Source organism: Bos grunniens, chromosome 3 (genome assembly GCF_055505025.1).
Source record: "Bos grunniens cultivar Pamir isolate PY7600 chromosome 3, Bosgru_T2T1.0, whole genome shotgun sequence".
NCBI classification, from domain to species: domain Eukaryota; kingdom Metazoa; phylum Chordata; class Mammalia; order Artiodactyla; family Bovidae; genus Bos; species Bos grunniens.
Window position 1 is genome coordinate 57,332,476 of NC_141167.1, and position 10,122 is coordinate 57,342,597.

The following is a 10,122-nucleotide window of genomic DNA, read 5'->3' on the forward strand; positions in this document are numbered from 1 at the left end:
TCACTGTATGTCTCCTTATTTATATTTCCTATTCTGATCCTTAAAATAAAGTTATTGGATTTTTAGAATCAAGATTTTAAAAAATTTCTGAGGCATATATATTATACACAATAGAACTCATATTTGTGCTACCTTCCTAGACAAACTGTGATTAAAAAATTGTGACTGGTGAATACAACAGAAACCATGACTAGAAGAATGGAAATGTGCCCAAATAATTTGAGTTGAAGTTCTCTGTTAAACAGAGAGTTTAGCATTTAACCCCCCAATGACCTTCAGTCTATTTCAGATACAGATATTCCTTAGCAATAATATTAATAGATATTTTTTCATTACCTAATATTAGCTGAACAACTACATAGTCTTTGAAAAATATTACTTCCTGGAATTTATCCTAAATAAATAATACAAGATGATTAACCACAGTGCAGTTCCTAACAGCATTGTTTATAAAAAAGAAAAAACAAAGGAAATTAGTTTAATGGCTAAAAATACATTCATTAAATAAATTATGATGTATTTATAATATTAAATATTCTAACACTGCAAATTTAAAAGCTTCATTACTAGGAAGCTGTTTATTCTTTTTTTCCATTTATTTATTCATTCATTTCACAAATATTTGTTAAGTTCTTATTAAATGCCAGGCAGTGTTCTTGATGTTGGAGATAAGGCAGTGATGAAAACTATATCCCTAGTTTCATGACGGAGAAGGCAATGGCACCCCACTCCAGTACTCTTGCCTGGAAAATCCCATGGATGGAGGAGCCTGGTAGGCTGCAGTCCATGGGGTCGCTGAGAGTCGGACACGACTGAGCGACTTCACTTTCACTTTTCACTCTTATGCATTGGAGAAGGAATGGCAACCCACACCAGTGTTCTTGCCTTGAGAATCCCAGGGACATGGGAGCCTGGTGGGCTGCCGTCTATGGGGTTGCACAGAGTCGGACACGACTGAAGCGACTTAGCAGCAGCAGCAGTTTCATGAAACTAGAATTCTAGAAAAGAGTCTGACAATAATCACATGATGATGTAATGTGCCGTGGTGTTATTAAAAATGATGAGGAAGAATCAGATAAATTAAGTTATGGATTGGAGGATGGGGTCATTCCAGTGGTGGATGAAGATCTCTGAGAACTGAAAAGAACAAGTTAGACCATAAGGCATTTGGAGGCAGTGTGAGCTAGGATGAATGACTAGGAAATGTAATGCCTTAGGTGAAACCCACATTGGTGTGATTGAGAACCAGCAAAGAAGATGGCATGACTATAGTGGGTAAGGAAAGGAGCAGAAGAGTCAGAAAACAGTCACCAACATTTAGTCCCCGTAGGCCAAAGGAAGGGCTTGAAGCATTATTCTGAATCAAATAAGAAGTCACTAGAAGTTCTGAGCGGAGGACTGGAATGGTCTTTTAAAAATACCAATACAGTATAGTAACACATATATATGGAATTTAGAAAGATGGTAACAATAACCCTGTGTACAAGACAGCAAAAGAGACACTGATGTATAGAACAGTCTTATGGACTCTGTGGGAGAGGGAGAAGGTGGGAAGATTTGGGAGAATGGCATTGAAACATGTAAAATATCATGTATGAAATGAGATGCCAGTCCAGGTTCGATGCACGATACTGGATGCTTGGGGCTAGAGCACTGGGACGACCCAGAGGGATGGTATGGGCAGGGAGGAAGGAGGAGGGCTCAGGATGGGGAACACATGTATACCTGTGGCGGATTCATTTTGATATTTGGCAAAACTAATACAATTATGTAAAGTTTAAAAATAAAAAAAAAAGTACTACTTGCAACATTTGAATCAGTTCTAATGAGGTGGATGAAACTGGAGCCTATTATACAGAGTGAAGTAAGCCAGAAAGAAAAACACCAATACAGTATACTAACGCATATATATGGAATTTAGAAAGATGGTAATGACAACCCTGTATGTGAGACAGCAAAAGAGACACAGATGTATAGAACAGTCTTTTGGACTCTGTGGGAGCGGGGGGCGGGGGGGGGTGATTTGGGAGAATGGCATTAAAACATGTATAATATCATGTAAGAAATGAATCACCAGTCCAGGTTCAATGCAGGATACAGGAAGCTTGGGGATGGTGCACTGGGATGACCCAGAGGGATGGTATGGGGAGGGAGGTGGGAGGGGGTTTCAGGTTGGGGAACACATGGCAGATGCATGTTGATGTATGGCAAAACCAATACAATATTGTAAAGTAAAAAAATAATAATAATAAAGTAAAAAGAAAAAATAGATTAAAATTAAAAAAAAAATTCTGGGCTGTCCGAAAAAAAATATAAAATATTACTTGAAATAAGCAGCAGAAAAAGAAGTATGTATAATATACAATGTATAAAGAAATATGTGTTGATTTTTACTTTGTAATATCTATTTTGTGCTGTGAATCCTAGGATTCAAAGGGGAAGAAACATAACCTATTTTTTAACCACTATGTGACTGAACTGAATTGAACTGAACCAGCACTTCACTTACTGCCTGGTGAGTGTGAATGTGTTGGTCACTCTGTTGTGTCCAACTCTTTGCGACCCCATGGACTGAAGCCTACAAGGCTCCTCTGTCCTTGGAATTCTCCAGGCAGTAATACTGGAGTGGGTAGCCATTTTCTTCTCCAGGGGATCTTTCTGACTCAGGGATTGAACCCTGGTCTCCTGCATTGCAGCCAGATACTTTACTGTCTGAGCCACCAGGGAAGCCCTGGTTTATATTAGGCACATAGTAAAATTTAGTGGATGAATGAATAAATGAGTAAATGAACAGATACTTTATAATATTTTAAAAAGCTATACATAAATAACTTTTTATCTTTTATTATATGGTTGTACCATGACTGGTTCTTCTTGCTTGCTTGAATTAATCAGCATTGGAGTTCCACAAGGTTTGGTCTCAGAAGTATCAGTGAAATATATTTATTATTAATTTATTTGTAGTGTTTTTGGAAAAAAAAATATTTAAAAGTTTGTCTCTGAGGTCCATAGCAGAGCATGGTATTTGAAAAGTATATTCTATATTTTCAATACTTTCTATCAAAGCTATATTCTTATATTGACAAAACAGGAATTTGTTGTCATTCAGTTGCTCAGTAGTGTCTCTTTCTGACTCTATGGCCTGCGACACTCCAGGCTTCCGTGTCCTTCACTATCTCTCAGAATTTACTCAAACTCATTTCCATTGAATCGAAGATACCATCTAACCATCTCATCCTCTGTCACCCCTTCTCTTCTTGCCTTCAACCTTTCCCAGTATCAGGGTCGTTTCCAATGAGTTGGCCTATTCTGCCACATCCACTTGATTTTTCTATGTGTGTGTGGGTGTGTGTTAGTCGCTCAGTCATGTCCAACTCTTTGTGACTTCATGGACATAATCTGCAAGATTCTTTTGTCCATAGAATTCTCCAGACAAGAATACAGGAGTGGGTTGCCATGCCTTTCTCCAGGGGATCTTCCCAACTCAGACTGAACTCAGGTCTCCTGCATTGCAGGCAGATTCTTTACCATCTGAGCCACCAGAGAAGCTGTGTATATAAAGACATACATATTTTTCCACAGTCTGAGGGGAAGGGGCAGACATAATAGTTCAACTCCTTACTTCTCAAATCTCCTACATAAGTACATTCATCTACATAACTATACTATTATTCTCCTATTTAAGAGAAGTAATCATAATGCTACAATGTCATTTAGTACACAGTCTATATCCCAATCGGAGAAGGCAATGGCACCCCACTCCAGTACTCTTGCCTGGAAAATCCCATGGATGGCGGAGCCTGGTAGGCTGCAGTCCATGGGGTCGCTAAGAGTTAGACATGACTGAACGACTTCACTTTCACTTTTCACTTTCATGCATTGGAGAAGGAAATGGCAACCCACTCCAGTGTTCTTGCCTGGAGAATCCCAGAGACGAGGAAGCCTGGTGGGCTGCTGTCTATGGGGTCGCACAGAGTCGGACACAACTGAAGCAACTTAACAGCAGCAGCTATATCCCAATAAACCACACACACACAAAAAAAAGATTAAAGATAACAGACAATTTAATCAGTTCAGTTCAGTTGCTCAGTTGTGTCCGACTTTTTGCAGCCCCGTGGAGCGCAGCATGCCAGGCTTCCCTGTCCATCACCAACTCCTGGAGCTTACTCAAACTCATGTCCATTGTGTTGGTGATGCCATCCAAGCATCTCATCCTTTGTCTTCCCCTTCTCCCCTTGCCTTCAATATTTCTCATCATCAGGGTCTTTTCCAGGGAGTCAATTCTTCGCATCAGGTGCCCAAAGTATTGGAGTTTCAGCTTCAGCATCAATCCTTCCAATGAACACCCAGGACTGATCTCCTTTAGGATGGACTGATTTGATCTCCTTGCAATCCAAGGGACCCTAAAGAGTCTTCTCCAACACCACAGTTCAAGAGCATCAATTCTTAAGTGCTCAGCTTTTTTTATAGTCCAATCTAATAATGGGACTATAATATAGGCAATTTAATAATGTTAAAATTTTAAATTTACTTTAGTAACAAAATATTTTTTAAAACTTTTCTCAAAATTCACTTTCTTTCTTCTTTTTTTTTTTTTTTTTTGAATTTATAGATTGGATTGACACTTCTTCACTGCAGTAAAGAGCATGAAAACTGGCTTACAAAAGAGCTGAACCATGGAAACAAAAACCCAAGGGACATATCTATGTATTTCTTGTTAGACAAACCAGCTCCAAGTACTGTAAAAACCACAGTTAATGAAACCTCAGTCTCTCAGGATGCTCAATTGTTAGGGAATGTGATTGCTATTTTTATTTTCCTTTTTCAGCACCAATATCTAGGAGAAAGAAGCAAATGACAAAAATAACCCTGGGCAATTTTTGGAATTTATTCATATAAACATCTTCTGGACTATGTCATACTGTCAAACACATTCTTACTTTTCTCCACTTCCTACATCTCCATTTATACAACTGTTAGTGATCACCAGTGTTTCAAAAAACCTAAAGGTCCTAGATTTCATCAAGATCACTGGATTCAACTAACTTAGGAGGAAATATAAAACTCTGGATTATAGAATTATTGTCTCATTTATTAGAAATTAAGCTCCAGTTTCCAAAACAGTAAACTAATGAGTATATACTCAGGTTTGAAAGCTGTTAACAAATTTTTATATAGTCTATAAGTTTCTCCTTCAATATAAGAAAAATACAGTCATCACAAAGTTAACTATCATAGTTGGAGAACTAATCATGTGATTATTTAATAAAATGATTTGTCTAAAAATGTAATAAATATGCAACCATAAGTTAACAATCCTCACAGTATTCATATAAGATAAAATCTATAACAATAGACCAACACTAGATATTCAATTATATGTAATATCCCCCAGGAATTAGAAGACTTATTTTGAAAAAAATTTTATAATAGAACTATATTTTAGGAAGCCCTAATAAATGCAGAGAATAGATACAAGGATCTACTAGAATATTTAACAGGCAAAATTTTAATTTACCTACTATCAAGTTATTATTATGTGCTTGATATCATTATAAAGTTAGGATTTCCTTGAATAGAATAATATACTGTGTATATCACCCCAAGTCCAAATTAATGAAGTTTTGCTCTGTTACCTATATTAGGTTTATAGTAGTCTACATAGATTGTAGCTCTCATAAGCAGATTCTTTGGGGGGAGTTGTAGAAAACTAATCAACAGATTTCCTTAACTTTTGAATCCCTCAAGAGCTAGTTTTTTTAACATTAAAACAATCTTTGAAGTCATGAGAGTGTATAATTTTATATTGTAATGGTGGTGGTGCGTTATTACCAAGTGTTGTCAATCTTCATTTTTTGATTTTTCCTTTCTGGTCTTCATTTTCACTGAAGTATCATTTTTCTTTTAGGAACAGTATAAGGACAACCTGGAGCTACACAGGTACCATAGCCATAGTGAGGAGTCAAATACTGGTCAATTTAGAAAATATTATCAGTATCTTTCTCATTGTTTTTTATTTCCTATATATTACTTGAACATTTTTCATTTCAGGGCCATTCGAGTTACCTTCTTTCCTGCTATTTTGTACTCCTGCCACAACTTAGTCTGGACAGATCATATAGATAGATAGAGATATATAATTTTTAAAATATGCTAACATTTTTTTAATCACAATACTGTTCTTAATAATTAATACTTCTTAAAAATACCTCTGTCTACTCCCTATGCTGCCCAAAATTCAGGTGAACTTCCCAGAGCTAAACAGTGATACTAAGTCTCATAAATTCTTTTTTAAATTTATTTTTAATTGGAGGATAATTGCTTTACAATGTCGTGTTGGTTTCTGCCATGTAATATTGTGAAAGTATGTTGCTCAGTCAAGTCCAGCTCTTTGCAACCCCATGGACTGCAGCCTGGCAGACTCCTTTGCCCATGGAATTCTTCAGGCAACAATACTGGTGTGGTTTGCCATTCCCTTCTCTAGGGAATGTTCAGGGTCTCCTGTTTTGCAGGCAGATTCTTTACTGTCTGAGCTACAAGTTCAGTTCAGTAGAGTTCAGTCACTCAGTCATGCCGGAATCTTTGCAGCCTCATGGACTGAAACACGCCAGGCTTCCCTGTTCATTATCAGTTCCCAGAGCTTCCTCAAACTCATGTCCAAGTCAGTGATGCCATCCAACTATCTCAGCCTCTGTCATCCCCTTCTCCTCCCACCTTTAATCTTTCCCAGCATCAGAGTCTTTTCCAAAGAGTCAGTTCTTCGCATCAGGTGGCCAAGTATTAGAGTTTCAACTTCAGCATCAGCCCTTCCAGTGAATATTCAGGACTGATTTCCTTTAGGATAGGCTGTTTGGATCTCCTTGCAGTGTAAGCGACTCTCAAGAGTCTTCTCCAACATCACAGTTCAAAAGCATCAATTCTTCGGTGCTCAGCTTTCTTTATAGTCCAACTCTCACATCCATACATGACTAGTGAAGAAACCATAGCCTTGATGAGATGGACCCTTGTTGGTAAAGTAATGTCTCAGCTTTTTAATATGCTATCTAGTTTTGTCATAGCTTTTTTTTCCAAGGAGCAAGCATCTTTTAATTTCTTGACTGCACTCACTATCTGCAGTAATTTTAGAACCCCTCAAAATAAAGTCTGTCACTGTTTCCATTTTTGCCCCATCTATTTGCCATGAAGTGATGGGACTGGATGTCATGATCTTCAGTTTTTGAATGTTGAGATTTAAGCTAGCTTTTTCACTTTCTTCTTTCACCTTCATCAAGGGGCTCTTTATTTCCTCTTCACTTTCTTCCATAAGGGCGGTGTCACCTGCATAACTGAGGTTATTTATATTTCTCACAGCAATCTTGGTTCCAGCTTGTGCTTCATTCAGTCTGACATTTTGCATGATATACTCTGCATGTAAGTTAAATTAGCAAGATGGCAATATACAGCCTTGATGTACTCCTTTCCCAATTTGGAACCAGTCCATGTTACATGTCTGCTTCGAACTGTTGCTTCTTCATCTGCATACAGATTTCTCAGGATGCAGGTAAGGTGGTCTGGTATTCCCATCTCTTTCAGAATTTTCCACAGTTTATTGTGATCCACAGAGTCAAAGGCGTTAGAGAAGTAAATGAAGCAGATGTTTTTTCTGGGGTTCTCTTGCTTTTTCTATGACCCAACAGATGTTGGCAATTTGATCTCTGGTTCCTCTGCCTTTTCTAAATCCAGCTTGAACATCTCGAAGTTCTCGGTTCACATACTGTTGATCCCTAGCTTGGAGAATTTTGAGCATTACTTTGTTAGCATGTGAGATGAGTTCAATTGTGCGGTAGTTTGAACATGCTTTGGCATTGCATTTATTTGGGATTGGAATGAGCCACCTGGGAATCCCATAATATTGTGAATCATCCATAAGTGTTCATATGTACCCTCCCTCTTGAACCTCCCTCCCAATCCCCACCCCATCCTACCCCTCTAGGTTGTCACAGAGTGTCAGGTTGAGGTCTCTGTGTTATACAGCAACTTCCCATTAGCTGTCTACTTTACATATGGTAATGTGGTAATATATGGTAATGTACATGTTTTAATGCTGCTCTCTCAATTCACCCCACACTCTCCTTTTCCTGCTGTGACCTCAAGTCTGTTTTCTATGTTTGTGTTTCTATTGCTGCCCTGACAAACAGGTTCATTAGTACCATTTTTCTATATTCCATATATATGTATTAATATATGCTATTTCTTTTTCTCTTTCTGACTTACTTCACTCTAGATAAAAGGCTCTAGGTTCATCCACTTGAGGAGTCACTCAAATTGACTCCTATGTGTTCCTTTTTATGGCTGAGTAATATTGCATTGTATATATGTATGTATGCTGCTGCTAAGTCACTTTAGTCGTGTCCGACTCTGTGCAACCTCATAGACGGAAGCCCACCAGGCTCCCCCATCCCTGGGATTCTCTAGGCAAGAACATTGGAGTGGGTTGCCATTTCCTTCTCCAATGCATGAAAGTGGAAAGTGAAAGTGAAGTCACTCAGTTGTGTCCGACTCTTCGTGACTGCATGGACTGCAGCCTACCAGGCTAATATTGCACTGTATATATGTATGTATACATATCTGTGATAATTTATATCTATACATCTTTTTCTAGATTAATAAGACTATTATATGCATTGCTTTATACCTTCTTTTTTATCTTACCAATTATGTTCGATTATCTTTTCACACCAGTGCACATCAGTCAACCTGTATACTTATTTATTTTTAATCAATTGCATATTATCCCATTGTATGGATATACTGAGTTTATTTAACAAATATCAACATATGGAATTGGAGGATATTTCCAGCCATTCCTACTGAAAACTTTGCTATAATAAATACTGTATAAAATGTTAAGGGAGCATTTCCAATATTAAGTCTTCCTATCCAAGTACAAAATGTTTTTCTATTTATGCAAGCTTGCCTATCCTCCTCTCCTGAGTGTTTCTCAGGAAAGAGTTAAAGTGCTCTTCATACATATCTCCATATATGGAGTGCTCTATGACCACTCTATCTATAGTTCATGGGGTTGCAAAAAGTGGGACATGCTTTAGCAACTGAACAAAAACAATGACCATTCTATCTACAGGTTGACCTTTCCTACTACAAGTCCTGATACACTTTGGCTTGTAACCTTTGGAAAGGTTACTTGACATCTTTGTGTCCTGGTTTGGTTATCTGCAAAATAGGGATATCATAGTATTTACCTCATGGGCTTGTATACAATAAATGAAATAGTGATGAGAAATGCCAGGCACAAGAGTAATCACTTAACCATCAAAAATTATCAGTATTATAATTATTCTTGCTTTTATTCTTCTATGTGAGCCTACTTGATGTCAAGGGTTTCCTGTTTATTTGTATTTTATTTAGAAGTCTTATTGAAAGATAAATATTAAAATGTATTCTCAAAATCTATTGAAATAAAATTATAATGATTTTTCTTTACCTTCTTAGGTATTCATAATTTGATTTGTCTGCAGATTATTTCTTATTTTTTAAACTTTTTTCTTTTGTATTGGGGTATTTTGTATAACTGATTAGCAATGTTGTGATAGTTTTAGGTGAACACCAAAGGGACTTAGCCACACATCTACATGTATCCGTTCTCCCCAAACTCACCTCCTATCCATGCTGTATTACCTTATTCAGGTTTTTTCATTAATGTCACACCTTCTCTACAAAAAGTGGGGTGGGTTTCTTTTTCTTTACCTGTGTTCTAGCAAACATTTGAAAGCATTTGATATACATGTCTATGGCCATTTGTTAACATTCCCTCTGAACTCTTTTGGTACCTGTACTTTCTGGCTGGTATCTCTGTGATATTTTCCCACTTTTTTTTTTTTTTTCATATCAATTGGGTCAGTTTAGGTATTCTACTGCTTTGGTAAACAATTATGGAAATTTGCATTTTCTTAGGCAAACATTTGTTTATTATAGCTTATGAAGTAAGTTTTATTTACCAGGGTTGAATTAAATTGTTAATTCTTTTGATTTTTCTTTTTCTGACTTTTCAACTGCTTTCTTACTAATTTTCTATATGTATATATGTTTTCTCCTATTAGAGCATTTTCTCAACATATTTGCTGA

General features: G+C 37.0%; 1 long non-coding RNA gene across 1 annotated transcript; it reads left to right on the plus strand.

Moving 5' to 3' along the window:
• The first annotated feature begins 2,426 nt into the window (after positions 1-2,426).
• Positions 2,427-4,919, plus strand: LOC147375667 (uncharacterized). Its single transcript, XR_015161582.1, has 2 exons — positions 2,427-2,515; positions 4,613-4,919. It is a non-coding gene; the product is annotated as an uncharacterized LOC147375667 (long non-coding RNA).
• Positions 4,920-10,122: the final 5,203 nt, after the last annotated feature.